Source organism: Peromyscus californicus, unplaced genomic scaffold, assembly GCF_007827085.1.
Source record: "Peromyscus californicus insignis strain IS unplaced genomic scaffold, ASM782708v3 Scaffold_13__1_contigs__length_99412109, whole genome shotgun sequence".
Lineage (NCBI taxonomy): Eukaryota > Metazoa > Chordata > Mammalia > Rodentia > Cricetidae > Peromyscus > Peromyscus californicus.
In genome coordinates this window covers 33,742,744-33,758,820 of record NW_026294424.1, presented here as the reverse complement: position 1 = coordinate 33,758,820, position 16,077 = coordinate 33,742,744, and positions in this window count along the sequence as shown.

The window sequence follows — 16,077 nt, the reverse complement described above, 5'->3', positions numbered from 1 at the left end:
CATCTCTCCAGCTCCGGGGGTTCCTGTTTTTCAGTAAAGTGGTCATGTCCATGCTGGATATGCTCTGACAGGTCACTCCCATGAGCCATCTAAGCAGTCAAGAGACTGAGGCAGGAGGATCACATGTTCCAGGAAAACCTGAACCACACAGTTGAACCCTGTCTCAAAAGCTAGACTGTAAATAAATAGATAGCCATTCTTTCCCATTGCTATGGTCTATTTGGGGGAAGTAATTTGATCACATTTCCCAAGTGCATCCAAAAGGCTCCCTCTATTCGATTCCATGATTCACTTCTAAAAATCTCTCCAAAGGAAATAATCAGAGACATGGCCAAGGTTTCTGCATAATGATGTTATGGCAGCATTTAAAAAATAGTGGTTAAAAACAAATTAGAGGTGGCTTAGACGACTAACCATAAGTGATTACTTAAATAAGCAATGGCGTATTGGCAGGGCAGGAACATGTTCAAAGAGTTTGTAATAACTTAAAAGAATGCTTATGCTGTGAAAAATGGTACAGAATCGAATGCCCAGCAGGACCACAAATGTGCACAAAACCACGCAGAGAAGAAAGAACTTGAGCTGCTCATTAGAATGAACCTCATCAAAGGATGTGTCATCTCCCAGGATGACAGAGGGATTCTCTGGGACAGATGTCGGCTCTGTTCAAATGTGAGTTGTGTCGTGTCTCTGGCACTGGTGCCTCCTGGAGCTTTTAGCCTTGGAATTTCCTGAGTAACCAGAGTCATCAGTTCCTCACACAGAGCCCAAAGTCAACCCGAGTCTGGGCTAATGAGTTGGCTCAAGGCAGAGCTTCACGGACTCAGGATGGAGTGGGTATCCAGGAAGGCTGAGCGATTAGAAGCTGAGCCCACCACAGCCCTCCGAGAAGGTTCTGTCCTGGTTTGCTTTCTGCGGCCGTGATAAAATACTCTGGCAGAAAGCAGTTTAGGGGAGGGAAGGGTTTATTTTCACCTTAAACACTTCCAGGTCACAGTTCCTCATGGAGGGAACTCAGGGCAGGAACTTGAAGCAGAAACTTTGGAGAAAGGCTGCTTGCCATCTCACGTGACTGTGGTCAGCTGGCTTGTCGTCAAACCTGACAATCTGAGTTTCCAGTAACCACATGGCAGAAGGAGAGAACTGACCCTTCAAGTTGTACTCAGACTTTTACACACACGCGTGCATACACACACACACACACACACACACACACACACACACACACACAATGGCATTTACGTGCACATGCCCACAAAATAAAAATTTTTAATGTAAAAGAATGTGTTTCTGGTTCCAGAGGCCCCTGAGGTGGAATTGAACCCAAAGGCTTCCTCCCTGTGGATTAGATTTCGTGGTACCAGAAGGTGCTGTGCAAGCTTCCAAAGGAGGGAATCAACCAATCAACCGACTCTCACCCAGCTATGGGGTCTATGAACCACAACAAGGACCACCATGGTACAATAACCCTAAAGGTGCAGTAATGGCATATACATCTTGGAGGTAAACAACAGCTCTCTTGAAATGAAGGCTGGTTCAACAAAAGGAAACTCATTCCTGGTACTGGAAACTTAACCAAAAATCCAGGGCTGGGGAAGCCATGGATCTTGGAGAAGAACCTACAACCACGACTTTAGTAAGCCAGCAGCATCCCTGCCTGCATTATCGTATTTGTCCTTCCACCCACAGGTAAGTGTAGTCCTCATCTCTCATCAAAGAAACTTCTCTTCGCAACAGTTGGAGACCACTACAGAAAACTATCAAAGTGTAAAGTTGTAGAGCCCAGTCCCGATGGATACGTCTGTAGTACAACTTTCACACCCAAGGCTCAGGGATCCTTGCCAAAGAGGGGGCAGAAAGATTGTAAGAGCCCGAGGAACAGGGAGGTTGCTGTGAGACCATGTCTCCTAGTAATGTCAGAAGCTACACCATAGAGTCTCCTCAATATGACGGTCTAAACATGAGCTGAACAAGGACACGACAATGGACATGCCAACATGAATGAGAGAAATACCATGAAGCCTCAACCCTCATGAACCTACGAAGAACTACAGGCAGCTAAGGGCTGCTGAGAGTAGGAAATAGTCTTCCCCAGGGAGAGCACATCAATTGTTTATCTAACACCAACTGGTCAGTCACGAAAACATGCATACAAGTAACATTATACAAACTGTGGAGGTTGCATTTATGTATTAGGGATGTGTATATGTGTATCAACAATTAATGAAAAAAGATACCATGAATTTGATAGAGGATGGGGAATATTGGAAGATTTGGAGTGAGGAAAAGAAAGAGGGGGATAATCATATAATAACCTAAAAATAAAAATTAAGTTAAACTTTTGTTTAAGCTACATATTTACGAGACTCACAGGTGCAGGGACACACTGTGATTCTTAGGGGAGTAAAAAGCAGGGATAAGGGATTGACTGATGCAAGGCTGGAACTCAGCCTGGGGCAGCGCTAGATCTCAGCAGTTTAGCCTAGCAGCTTAACACACTGTAGCAACATAGCAACGTGAGCCCCGGGTACTCTAGCCTAGCAGCCTAACACAGTGTAGCAATGTGAGCCCTGGACACTCACCCTCAGCCTGTTTGCTGGCCATGGGTCACATGGTTGGCCTCTGGAGTCACATGTTGGTATAGGCAGCTGTCCTGGGCAGCTGTGACAGGATGCTGGTCTCACACATTTCTGGACTCCTCCTTGTAACTCTACTCTCATAGTCCCACTCAATGTGAACCTGCCAAGGACCCCCGAGGCTCCACCCCTCAAGCATCATTTTTCCTGGCCTCCTGGACTTGCCTTTGGTGTTGTGTGAAAGCTGCCATGGTCCTGCAGCTCTGGCCTCCTGAACACCTTCAGAGGCAGGCTTTGTGGACGTCATGGAGGTCTCCTGTCACAGGGGCTGTGCTTGGCCTGTTCCAACCGTGGCCACAGTGGCTGTGAAGCATACTGCCAAATCTAGAGTCCTGAGGTGGTACCAAACAGGCTTTTAGAAGACATCCATCTTTGACCATGAAAAAAAGAAGTGCACCTCTCATCTCCTGAAGGGATAAGCAGCCTCCGAGAGTCCCTGTGTCCTCAGGCCCATTTCTGCTTGTCCTGATATTAGCTCATCTGTTCACTTCTTTAGCAGGTCACACAACCTCCTGACAAAACCGTGCTTTTGATGTCCTCTTTCTCTGGCCAGAATTCTGCAAATCTTTATCCTCTTATATCTATATTATACATTCTCTATAGCTGCAAATCTTTATCCTCTTATATCTATATTATACACTCTCTATAGCTATAAATCTTTATGCTCCCAAGTCTAACTATAAGTCTGACCCAAAGCAGCCATTGATAGCTGTGCAATGGCTGGAATGCTCCACATTGTGATTTTCCCAGATGAGTTAGCCACGGACAAAATGCAGACAAGCTCTTTGCTGTGGTGTAGTGAAGACGGTCTCTAAACCAGGTCCAAGAGTCCTTCTTTCTTTTCCTTTTTTTTTTTTTTTGGTTTGGTTTTTTGAGACAGGGTTTCTCTGTGTAGCCCTGGCTGTCCTGGAACTCGCTCTATAGACCAGGCTGCCCTTAAACTCAGAGACCCACCTGCTTCTGCCTCCGAGTGCTGGGATTAAAGGCATGCACCACCACCATCCAGCAAGCGTCCTTATTCCTTAAGACCTCCTCAGTGTGCCCTTTACTGTCCAGACGCCTATCAGCATCCGGTGACTTGGCGACCCTGTGCCCTCCTCCTCTCCTTGTCTGCGCCTTCACTAGGATCGCTCCTGATGCTCCATTTCCAACACTATAGGCTTCTGTCAGCTTCCAAAGTGTCAGGCTGCCTCCATATTTTCAAGCATAGTAACAAGTCCACTCCTTCGTACCAATGTTCTGCACTTGTCTATTTTGAATGACTGTAACGAAACACCTGAGACAGGCTAACTATAAAGAGAAGAGGTTCACTCAGCTCACAGCTCTGCAGGCTCAAGGACATGGTGCGGGTATCAGCTCAGCTTGGTTTAGGACTCTACGTCTGTACAGGAGATGGAGACATTCGAGGACATTAGAAACCAGGGGGCCAGAGAGCACAGGATGAGCCAGACTAGCTCTGTCACCCTCCAGGGACATCAGCAGTCAGTCAACACCAGCCCCACATTGAGCTTTGGTGACCAATGGTTTTTTTTCTTGAAGATTCCTACACAGACCTGTCTCACACTCCTGCAATAGTCACCCTGCTTGGCTCCTCAGATGCATGGTCTGTCTAGCACACAGACCCCAGATCATAACCCCTGTTCATTTCCCAATAAACTTAGCTTTCTTCGGAGAATTTGATTTCGTTTGTTGTTCGGGTATCCTTTGTAACTGTTCTTTGAGATAAACCAGTAGACATGGAAAAGTGAACCTGACAGATCATCCTGTAGATTCTATCTGTGCATCTGCTATTGTTCTTTTTCTGCCTCAGATCCACATCTTTTGCACTCTATAAATAGCAAACTCCTAAGCATCCTTCAAAACCCAGCTGGTTCACTATCTTCTCCGTAAACTTTTGACTATCTGCAACGGTTCTTTGCTTGGTTTCTAACCTTTTCTACCATTCCAATTCTCACCTGCCTACCCGGAAATGACTCATTTTCTCTAGGTAAAGTACCCATGGAGTGTATGTAGGGCATCATTTCTTCACTGTGAATTTCCAGAACCCAGGTGGGAGGCAGCCTGTAACAGACCTATTCAGGCACCTGCAGGATAGCAATCACATGTCTTGGCCCAGGAAGTTCATCCCTCATCTTATCACAGCGGCTGTCACAGGTGGGAATCAGGATCCCCATGCAGCCCCAGAGGAAGAGGGTTTTAGGTTGAGGGGTCCAGTCACATCAGCAAGAGTCAGTGGCGGCACTGTCTGCGTCCAAACACGGGGGCTCCTCCTGAGATTGTCTGCGGCAACTATGTAACATCGCTGTAAACTTTGTAGCCAAAGCGGCAACAATCAGCCCTCTCACCTCCTTGGAGGCCAGAAAGTCAGAAAGCAAGGTGTGCGTGCGTGTGTGCGTGCGGGCGTGCATGCGTGCGTGCTGACCCTCCAGCTTCTGCTGCCAGCGTTCCTGGGATTGTGTCTCCCACATCCCAGTTTCTACCCCCACCGCATGAGGCCTTCTCTGTTTGTGGGTCACATGCACACACAGTTCTTGCAAGGACACTGTCATGGGTCTGGGATCCAGGATGTTCTGACCTCAGAGCCTTAACTTGGATTGCTGAGATGACCCAGTGGGTGAAGGTGCTTGCTGCCAAGCCTGACGAGAGAACCAGCTCACTCAAGTTGTTCTCTGACCTCCCCACACGTGCACACTGGCCTGGGCACACTCAGCACACCAACATGTATGCACGTGAGTACTCATGCATGTGGGAGGCTGGGAAGAGGGCTCAGTTACTAAAGTGCTTGGCTGTGCTAGCAGAAGGACCTGAGTTTGATCCCCAGAACCCATATTTTTAAAAGCCAAGCATGGTAACCTGGGCTTATAATTGTAACACTGAGGAGGCAGAGGTAGGAGGGTCCCTGGGGTTTGCTGGCCAGACAGCCTAGCTACAGAAAAAAAAATGAGAGCCCTTGCTTCAAAAAAACACAGTGGAGAACAGCTGGGGAAGATACCTGAGGTTGGACTCTGGCTGACAGACATGTGTGCACACATACACAAACACAGTCACACGCACACGGGGGTGGGGTGGGGGGTGGGTTTCCAAATAGGATCACCTTCATGGTCTCAGTGATCACCACATGGGCATCTCATTTTAGAGTCACCTTTCAGTTCATTCCAGACACCTGGGCTCTATTTGATTCTTCTCAATTCATTTCATTTTCCAGTGTGGTTTCTTTTAATCCAATTCACTCGATCAATATTGACTTTACACTTGCTACGTTCCAGACCTGACAAAGTCCTAGAAGTGATAGACATGTTTCCTGCTGTGAAGATCTCTGTTTCTAGTGAGGTGGTAAATTAGGGTGGGGGGTTGCCTCTTCCTATGGACCTTTGCACCTTCTAGAAAAGGTTCTCACTGTTAAGGGGTGGATGAGGAAGAGCTGCGGTTAGGAACAGGCTGGCCCCTCATGATCATAGCACTATAGCCGGCCTGCCCTGGGGAATGCCAGATGTGCCAGGAGAGGCAGAGGCAGGGGGAACTGCTGGGGGCTCACCTCTGTGGAGTGGCTGCTAAGTGACAGCTTCTCCAGGACTGTGACACTGGGCCAAGGCTGGGCTCTGTCTGGGCTAGAGAAAAGGGGCTGCCCAGCCTGAGCCCCACAGCGAGGTGGTTAAGGGTGGGCTTGGATGTGGCTGCCAATGGCTTTCTTGAAAGCTCTTTCCAAGGTTATAGCCATTCTTCCCACTGTGCACTTCTCTCCCAGAGCCCTTGAGCACCAGAAAAAGCTCAGACACACAGATGGAGCAGGGCATTAGAATCTCTTTTGGCCTTTCCAGGAGGTCTCGGCCTTTGGGAAATATTCCCGGAGTCCAGATCACTCATGCCACCCGTACACGCCATGCCACATCTTGTTGAGCTGGAACCTGGTGCTTCCAGACCACACGGGGCACTTCTGGAGTGGAGCTGAGCCTCTTACACATTCCAGCACCTTTGGCTGTGTCCTGCTCCCTCCCGGACTCCCTGGGTGCATCTGTAAACTGAACAGGACAACCAATCTTGCCCCACAGGATTTGCTTATTTATTTATTTAATTTTGTTTGACCTGTGTGTGTGCACATGTGTTCATATGTGTTCGAGCACAGACCTATGTGTGCCACAGCGTGTGTGTGGAGGTCACAAGACAACCTCAGGTGTTGGCTCTCCCTTTCCACCTTGTTTGAAGCAAGGTCTCCTGTGTGGGTCATGGGGATCCCAACTCAGCTCCTCACACTTGCATAACAAGCATTTATTTCACTCACTGAGTCATTTCCACAGGAGCACAGGGTTTTAAACACCAGGGAAAGTTAGTATCTATAGACACCCATATTCATATATGTATATAATATATATATAATGTACATGTTGCTTATAAAACTTGCCACTTAGCCATGCTCAGCTTACTGACAGTTTGGCCTGATGCTGTGTAACCATCACTTCTAACCACGTCCAAAGCCTCTCCATCCCCAAGCAGAACCCGCGGCATCTGCTCAGCTCCATGACCTCTACTCTACTTTCCTAAGTGTGGGTCTGAGCACCAGGCCCTCACCTGGGTGTAATCCCCATCAGCACCGTGACACTCAAGGTTCATCTGTGTCTCAGGGCTGTGTCAGATCACTCCAGGTGATCTCTGACCTCCGCACGTGCTCTTAGGGCTGCAGAGAGAAAGAACACTTTATCCATTCACTGTTGGCAGGCACGAGACAACTGTCACCTTTCAGTACAACACACATGCTCTGGGTTGAATCTGAGAGGTCCCCAGAGGCTTGGTGCCAGCTGATGGCTTGGGAGAAGTGACTGGGACTGAGGGCTCTGACCTCATCAAGGACCCACTGATGGATCCATGACATCATGACATTACTGAGGAAGTGGCGAAGGTAGGAGGAAGTGAGCCCTTCCTGGATTCTCCTCCCTCTGCTTCCAGAGCTGGAGACCAGCCACATTGAGTCTTTCTTTCTCTAAGATGTTTATGTTGTGCATTTTGCCGCCACAGTGTCGAGTCTACCTCACACAGTGGAGTGCCCACGTCCACTTGAGTCCCTGCTCTCAGTTATTTTGGGCACGTGCCTATGAGGGTAGTTGCTGATTTTAACAGTCCTGAACCATTCAAAGACTTCTAAGATGCTAACACAGTAGCTCCGCTGTGTCATTTCATTTGCAGGGTTTGCACGTCGTTTGGGAGAGTTGAGTTGGTGCTATCAAGCAAGCGTTCTTGATATTGTGTGAAGAAAAGGGCTTCCTGAGCCAAGACAGACACTGCCTAGAAAAAGGACCTCCCCTGGGGGCACGTTCTCACTCTCCCAGGTGCAGATTTGGATAGCATCTGGGGAAATGACTCCAAGCTTAAAGTTAAGGACAGTTTCGTCATGAAAATATGGGGAAGGCAGGCTTTCCCTACACTGCAGGGAGAAGATGAAGCTGGAAATGTTGCAGACAGGAGGGTGGCCAATGAGAAGGACTGGACTCCTGGATTAGAGGTACATAAGCAGTATGTGCTGGCATCAGCCTACACCCATGATGCAGCTGTGTGCCGTTCCCTAGTCATTCGCAGAGGCCTTCTGTAGTGGCTAATCTTGATTGTCAACTTGACAGCCTCTAGAATCAGCTAGGAGAGAAACCTCTGGACATGTCTGTGAGGGAGTTTCTAGATTGAATGGGAAGACCCACCCTGACTGTGGATGGCACTGTTCCATGGGCTTCGGCCTCTACCTAAATAAGAAAGTGAGGAGAGCACCAGTGTCTACCTCTGCTTCCTGACTGAGGATGCAGTGTGACCAGGTGCCCTCACACACCCGATGCCACGTCCTCCCCCATGATGGACCGTACCCTGGCTGTGAACCATAACACACCCTTCTTCCCCACTTCCCCAGCCTCTGGTGCTGACAGGGCTGACGCAGCCACATGGAGCCAGCAGTCAGGGCCATCTTGCTGGTAGGCAACATGGTGCTTTGACCCTCCTGTCAGTTCTGTAATTTGCCTGGCTGCTGAGCAGTCTCCCTTCTCAGAACTTGCAAGGTGCCCTTCGAGGCATGTAGGGCACTAATCATTTTCAGCCCAGAGCTCCCTGTCCTGAGGCAGCCCAGAAATAGACAGGCCTGCTGCAGATTAGGCTGGCTGCAGCTGCCACACTCAGGGGTTCCCGAGACACAGCAGGGAGCTTGCAGGCTTGTCTAGCCTCCCAAGGGAGTCCCCCACTGTGTCTACATCAGGGTCACTTCTGAATTCAGGGGAGTGACTGGGGGTCCCCTGGCATGGGACTGCTGCTCTTCTTTCTGGTTGTACTGCTCCTGCACCCCTGGTTCCTGGGGCCTCAGAAACTCTACACTCTCAGGAGCACCATAATGGCCATCACTCTGTCGCTTGAGTCCTATGGGGGGCAGAATCTGTTCTAATTTGCCTAAGTAGCCCCACCTACCTGCCATATCCTCTCAGGTGTGATTTTATACTTCCCACCCCCACTCTGATCCCCCTGGAATTTAGGGCTTGTCCTCAGTCACCATTTCCCCTGTCCCCCTACTCACTGGAAACAGTGTCTGGAAACACTAGGCACTCATTAGGAGCAAGTGTAGGCCCAAGCCAGGGTCATGAGGCTACACATTGTATTTTTGCTTGTTTGTTTTTTATATCTGTGTTATTTTATGTGTATGAGTGGTTTCATGCATGTCTGTGAACTATGTGTGTGCCTGGTGCCCAGAGGAGGTCAGAAGAGGGCATTGGATCCCTTGAAACTGGAGTTATAGGTGGTTGTGAGCTACCGTGTGGGTGCTGGGACTCAAACCTGGCTCCTCTACAAGAGCAGCAAGCGCCCTTAACTGCTTAGCAATCTCTCCAGCCCTAAGGGGCTGTCTATTTAAATCCTTTCACTTACCTTAGGGACACAGGCCCATGGCTTATCTTTGTCATCCTGCAACCAATCCTTATCACAGAGATAGTGTTGAAGCTTGTGCCCTGAGCCAGGCTGAATAAGCAATGGCCTTTCTCCATATAGTGACCATGGGTGTCTTGTGAGGCCACCAAATGCTGCCTCCTGAGGGCAACCACAACTGCTTGGTATCAGGAAGAGAGGGACTCAGAGCAGCTTAGATCCCCTGGCTGTGCTGTGCTTCAGGAGTGTGGAGGTAACTGTGCCTTCTCTCCTTGAGTGCCGAAGGGCCAGCAGCTACTCCTGTATGAGACAGGACAAACCCATGAGGCCAGAAGCAGCCCTGCCTGGGGCTTATCCAGTAAATGTCCTGGCAGGTCACTGTTCTGGTAACCCTGTGTCCCACAGCTTCCATCATTGACGCCCTTGTCACACTGGCATGGAAGGATGCACCTGTCCCTCCATCTGCCTGCAGGGGAAGCGAAGTGGCCATTTCTGCCCAAAGTTGCTTTGTTTCACAGCTCACGGAGGCAGCCTGAGCCCCTGGCACGTGACTCGAGTCCAAATGTCAATTTTACAGCTTGAAGATCTTAACTCATTATGTGTGATGCAGGCATGCTGCCGGATGCTGCAGGATGCTGCAGGATGCTGCAGGATGCTGCAGCCATAGGGAGGGCTTGCTGGGGCAGCATCGGACTCACTGCAGGAAAAGGAGCAGGCCTCGGCCTACAGGGCCTGGGGCCCACTTCTGGAACTAGGCCTGATCCACAGCCCTGAGCTTTGCCTGGTGTGCTGCGGCCTGAACCTTGACCCTCTGGATAGTTGGAACCTTTTCCACAGTCTTCCGTATCCCTGCCCTCTTCCATATTCCAGCCCCTTTGACAAGACAAAGGCACATAATTCAAATTCACTGTCATCATTTCCTTCTGTGCGGCCCTGGTCGAGTTACCGAGCCTCCATGAATCAGTTTCTTCTCCCTTAAAATGGGACCAATATTGCTTTCCACAAAGGAACAGTCATCTATGTATTGGCAGTACTAATAACAGCCCTACCTTGTACTGTGAGACAAGAATACAAACCAGCACCATGGACAGCACCAGGCCACACCACTGCTGGTCACAGGCTGCATGAGTTACCCTCCTCACTGCCGGAACAAAATGTCCCACAGGACTATTAGTGGCCTGGGAGGGTTGGCCAAGGAGCAGCGGGGCTTCTTTTCCCTGCATGAGGAGTATTGCTCCTGGCTCCTGCAGCGCAGGAGCTGAGCAAGGCTCTGACTTGAAAGCCTGAGACATTCCCCTATTGAGAGAGATTGGCTGCCCCCCAAGGAGAGAGAGGGTCAGAGGACTCCTGAGTCGGCAGGCTGAGGGGGCGGGGTCAGGGCTGCGGCTGCTCCTTTGAGGTCCTCACACTATGTGCCCTGCCTGGCTCCTGGAATAGGCCCTCCACACAGATGCAAAGGCAAGTGAGTGAGGGGATGGATGAGTGAGGGCTGCACCAAGTGGCTAAGTCGGGGGTGGCAGCTGACAACACTTTAGGGTGTGTGCTTATGGGGGCAAGATAGAAAGACAGAAACCAGGACAACGTGGACAGGAAAGGAGCCCCTCACCCTGGCGTCGGACTGAAGCCTCTGTTCAGCTGAGAGGCAAGACCCCCAGCATGTGGAGTCACTACTCCTTTCATATGCAGATATTTAATAATATACAGATACAGATTTAATAAACACGTTAGAAAGGGCAAGATGCTGAACGCAAGTTGAAGCTGTATGAATAGCTTCTTGAGAGATTCTGCATATGCATACCTACAAGACTGTCTGATTCACAATCAACTTCTTTTCTCCTTTTAACTGTGATGTATTGAATGTATTTATTTTTAGATATGTGTGTGTGGTGTGTGTGTGTGTGTGTGTGTGTGTGTGTGTGTGTGTGTGTGTGTGTGTGAAGGGTGTGTGCTAGATCACACATACAGAAGTCAGAGGACAATCTTTGGTATTGGTCCTTGCCTTTCACCTTGTTGGAGACATGATCCCTTTGCTGTTTGCTGCTGTGTACCCTAGAGCAGCTAGCATTTAAGATTCCAGTAATCCTCTCTCCTTCCATCTAAAGTAACAGAAGGTTTAAGGCTTGAATGTATAGGGATGGCCTCATCTCTTCTCCTAGATCTCCAACAAAATCATAAGCTGTATTTCAGAGGACATAGCCTACCCCCTTGGATGATAATCTTAAAATTAAAAACACATAATGTGTATTGAGTATTTCCCTGCATGTATGTAGATCCACATACTTGCCTGGTGCTTGCAGAGGTCAGGGAGACTATTGGATCCCTTGGAACTGGAGTTAGAGAGGGTTGTGAGCCACTTTGTGGGTGCTAGCTGCTAAGCCATCTTTCCAGCCCCCAAAGATTTATTTATTTATTTACTGTATTTTTAATTATGTGTATGCTGGGGCATACATGAGTTCAGTGCCTGAGGAGGCCAGAAGAGCACTCCTGAAGCAGGAGTTCCGGGCAGTTGTGAGCTGCCACATGTGTGCTGGCAACTGAACCCAGGTCCTCTGCGGTCAATATGTGCTCTTAACTGATGAGCCATCTTGTCCTTTTAAACACCCACCTTGTCAATTGCAATATTGTTAGGTGACCCTGGGAAGCTACCTGTGGAGGGATCTCATTTAGTTGTCTTAGCAACCCTTTGAAGAAAGTAGCACACCCCACCAAAGTCTTGTATATGGCTATTGTTAAAACAAAACAAAAAACCCCAAAAGATGAGCTGGTCTCTTTGAGAAGCCCATACTCCTGCTCTCAGGTGTGTTATATCTTTCTACTGATTGTCTCTTTCTCTAATACCCTCCTTAAGCCTGTATAAAAGTGTCTTTATTAAACCGTACCTCTGCTTCACAAACTGCTTAGTCCTGAAATTCTTTTCTGCACTAAAGTCATGAATGACTTTGGCCTTTGACCTGAGTTGATGTCCCTAAAAGTCTAGGGGAACTCCTTTCTGGGGAGTTGGGCCTCCTGCCTCTGAACTCCCAAATGCTAACACTTATAAATCTTAGCTCTGAGTCTATTGAGTGCCAGGTCCTGACCCACACTGAGCCAGACTGCCGAATGTCACCACTGAGGTTATCATACCCAGTTCACAGATGAGAGAACCTGCATCCAGAGAGGTTAGCAGCCTGTTCATCACCCGAGAGAGAGTGGTGTCCCTGTGGGGGTGGAGCATAGGCCTGCCACACCCACAATATACCCCAGAGGCATAGATAAGAGCAGTCACCAAACTGCAGACCTGAGGTCTAGTCTGTAGCATTGCAATTGTCAACCCACAGGACGAAGGGTCTGTGTTACTTTTACCCAAACTACAATGACTGGTACTTTTGAAAGCCAGTGTATGGTCAGACCTGATGGCCATGACCAAGAGCCACAGGTAGGTGGCTTATACAGCAGAAAAGCATTGTCCCTGGTACCCAAGGCTGCAGATCAAGTCTTGGGTCAAGGTGAAGCCAATGGCATTTTCTCCCTGTGCCCTTCTCCCATGGCAGGGGAGGTGTGGTGGCCCTTCCTTTTAGAATGGCACAGGTTGGGAATGGCTTTGGGATTCTGTTGCCCTTATCAGCTCCTCAGAGGCTGTATCTCCAAATGGAATTAGGGTTTCTGAACATGAATTTTGGAGGGACGCTCCTATTCAGGGACAACCAAAGCAAAGACAATATAGGTTAGATGATATGCAGTCAGCTGGGCACGTGCCCTGAGTCCCACGATGGCCCTTGCCATAGGAAAAGGGGTTTTGTGGGTATGAGGGAGCAAAAGGTCCTAGATGTGGAGAATTCTGATTATCCACACAGCCCCATGTCATCACAAGTGGATTCAAGGACAGAGGAGGGACACTGGGAGAGGTAAACAGGCTTCAGAGACACTTTGTGTTGGTGTAGAAAGTGATTCCAGGAATGCAGGTCATGAGCCTTGGAAAGGGAAAGGGGAGACAGGAGAGCAATTCCCCCAGGGTCCCAGCCTAGGATGTTAGTTTCCAGCTTCTGACCTTCAACTTGAAACAGAACCAATCTGAGTTGTGTGAGGCCACTCAGTGAGCTCCTTAGAGGGACTATAGGAAATAAATACGGCTTAGATTAGGTTTGACTCTGGTGACAGAAAATCCAGAATAGCAGTGGCATCACTAAGAGAGTAATTGCAGAGTACAGAGGCACGTGGTCCCCATTTCTGGATGGGGACCCTCCATGCCCTGCGACTATGGGCTCCCTGCCACTCTCTGTGTAGGATATGGATAAAACACAGGCCGCGAGTGTGAGACTTGGTAGAAGATGCAACCACTCACGTCTGTTCTCCTTCTCGCCAGTACTTAATTTCTGCTGGAGAAGTGAGACAATTAAAAAAATGTGTTATATTCATGTAGTGTGTGTGTGTGTGTGTGTGTGTGTGTGTGTGTGTGTGTGTGCACGTGTGTTTATGCATGTAGACATGAGTGCCACAGCATTCATGTGGAGGTCAGAGGACAACGTGGAGTTGCTTCTTTCCCACCACACGTGTCCTTGGGATTGAACTGAGGTTATTAGCCTGACCAGCACTGCTCCCCACATGCTGAGCCTCCTCCTGGCCCATAACAATGGAGTTTTTATTCTAGGCAGATGCGAGCTTGAAAAACACTTTAGTTTCATGGGAGAATGAATGTTGGGAGAGACAGCATATCTTTGCCACCTGTAACCCGTCTGAACCAGGGCTAGTTTAGAATGTGCTTATCCTTGGGGGAGAGGGTGCCTTGTCCCAGTGGGGAACAAGCAAACAAGGCTTAGCATTCCTCATTTAAACCAAAACGTATTTTATAGACTGCACTCGCTCAAACATGAGCACACTTTGCCGGGTAGTCTCCATCCTTGGGTTTGTAGCCTCACGGACTGAAGAACTCTGCCGTGTCTCTGAATATGATTTTTATATTTGTCTAGTTGGCTTTCTCCTGCTGTGATAAAACATCCTGACCAAACATATCTTGGAGTGGAAAGGGCTTACTTCGCTTATATGTCCCAATCACAACCAAGGAAAACCAGGGCAGGAACTCAAGGCAGGAACCTGGAGGCAGGAGCTGAAGCAGAAACCAAGGAGTGCTTCTTGCTCCCCATGGTTTGCTCAGCCTGCTTTCTTATACAACCCGGGCCCACCTGCCTACAGGTGGCTTATCCACAGTGGGCTGGGCCCTCCCACATCAATCATTTATCAAAAAATGCCTCACAGATTTATCTACAGGCCAATCCAATGGAGGCAATTTCTCAATTGAATTCCTTCTTCCAAGATGACTCCAGCTTGTGTCAAACCAACAGACTATTAACCAGCACAGTATTTCAGAAAGGATGAAGAGGAGAACAGAAGTTTCCCCATAGATGCCCATGTGACTTTCACGTACAGCACTCACTGACCAGGACAGGGTCTCATGGTCTCCCTCTGCAGCTGTCTACTTTCTAGTGTCTCTATTCAATACTAGCACAAACCATTTGACATTCTGAACAATCTCCATTGTTAGGAATTCTTGTGTGGCTGTTGTCACACAGACACACATGCCTGATGCTCACCATGATGTGGCCTACTCTTGCGAAGGGCATAAATACTTGTATGTTCAACAGTGTGGACCAGGGCCCAAGTACGGGCTGCTGCTTTGTGTCTGGTCCCAGCAGCTCAGCCACCTCACCCAGCTGGAGTTATATGACTGGTCCTACAGAAGTGAGCACCACAGCTGATGAGAGCCCACCTGGCTCTTAGGAGATGCTGTGGTTGGTAATGTAACTGCCTCCAGGCCTTCTCTACCTGCCCTGTCTCCCACCAGCCAGGCAAACTACCCAGGGTTGATGTGCTCAGTGTACTTTCTAAACAGCTTGATCACTAGAGGGGTTCAACTCTGCCTCCAAAAGTCTGAACTCTAGCATGGGGCTTGCCTAACCAACAAGGTGGCCAGCACTGGCTTGGAGGCAATTGTCCTGGGCCCAGCTCTGGGGTAAGGTGATTTTATGCTGTATTATTCTGCATTTGTAAAATAGGGGCAATAACCCCAACCTTACAGGGTGTTGTGGGGAGTTTACAAAGCACTCCCAGGGCAGTCCTGGGGTTTGTGGAATGCCAGGTAAATGCTGGCTCACCCCCTGCTGACATCAGCAAGGGCAGAGCATTCCTACCACCCCAGGAATTCACTGTCAGCAGGGGGGTGCACCCCAGGAATTCACTGTCAGCAGGGGGGTGCTGCGTGGCTTCCTCAGGGCCGGTGCAGCTGGAAGCTTCTGGCCTAAGGCAAGCAGAGTGCTTGGGTAAAAGGTGACCTAATTATTAACAGGAGCTGCAGAGATGAAAGTCAAGACACAATCCACCCTTGAGCGGACACTGAAGGAGCAGATACTGAAGCAGTAAAATCAATCTCATAGAAAAACACAATTAGCATTATCATTTCTACATCTCATCTCCTTCCACACAGGGAGAAGCAGGGAATGCAATGAGCCCACAGTCTTCAGTATTGCCTCTGGGTTTCACGGGAATGGATGAGTCCTTTGCTGGGAAAACGTTTTCTGTTCACATT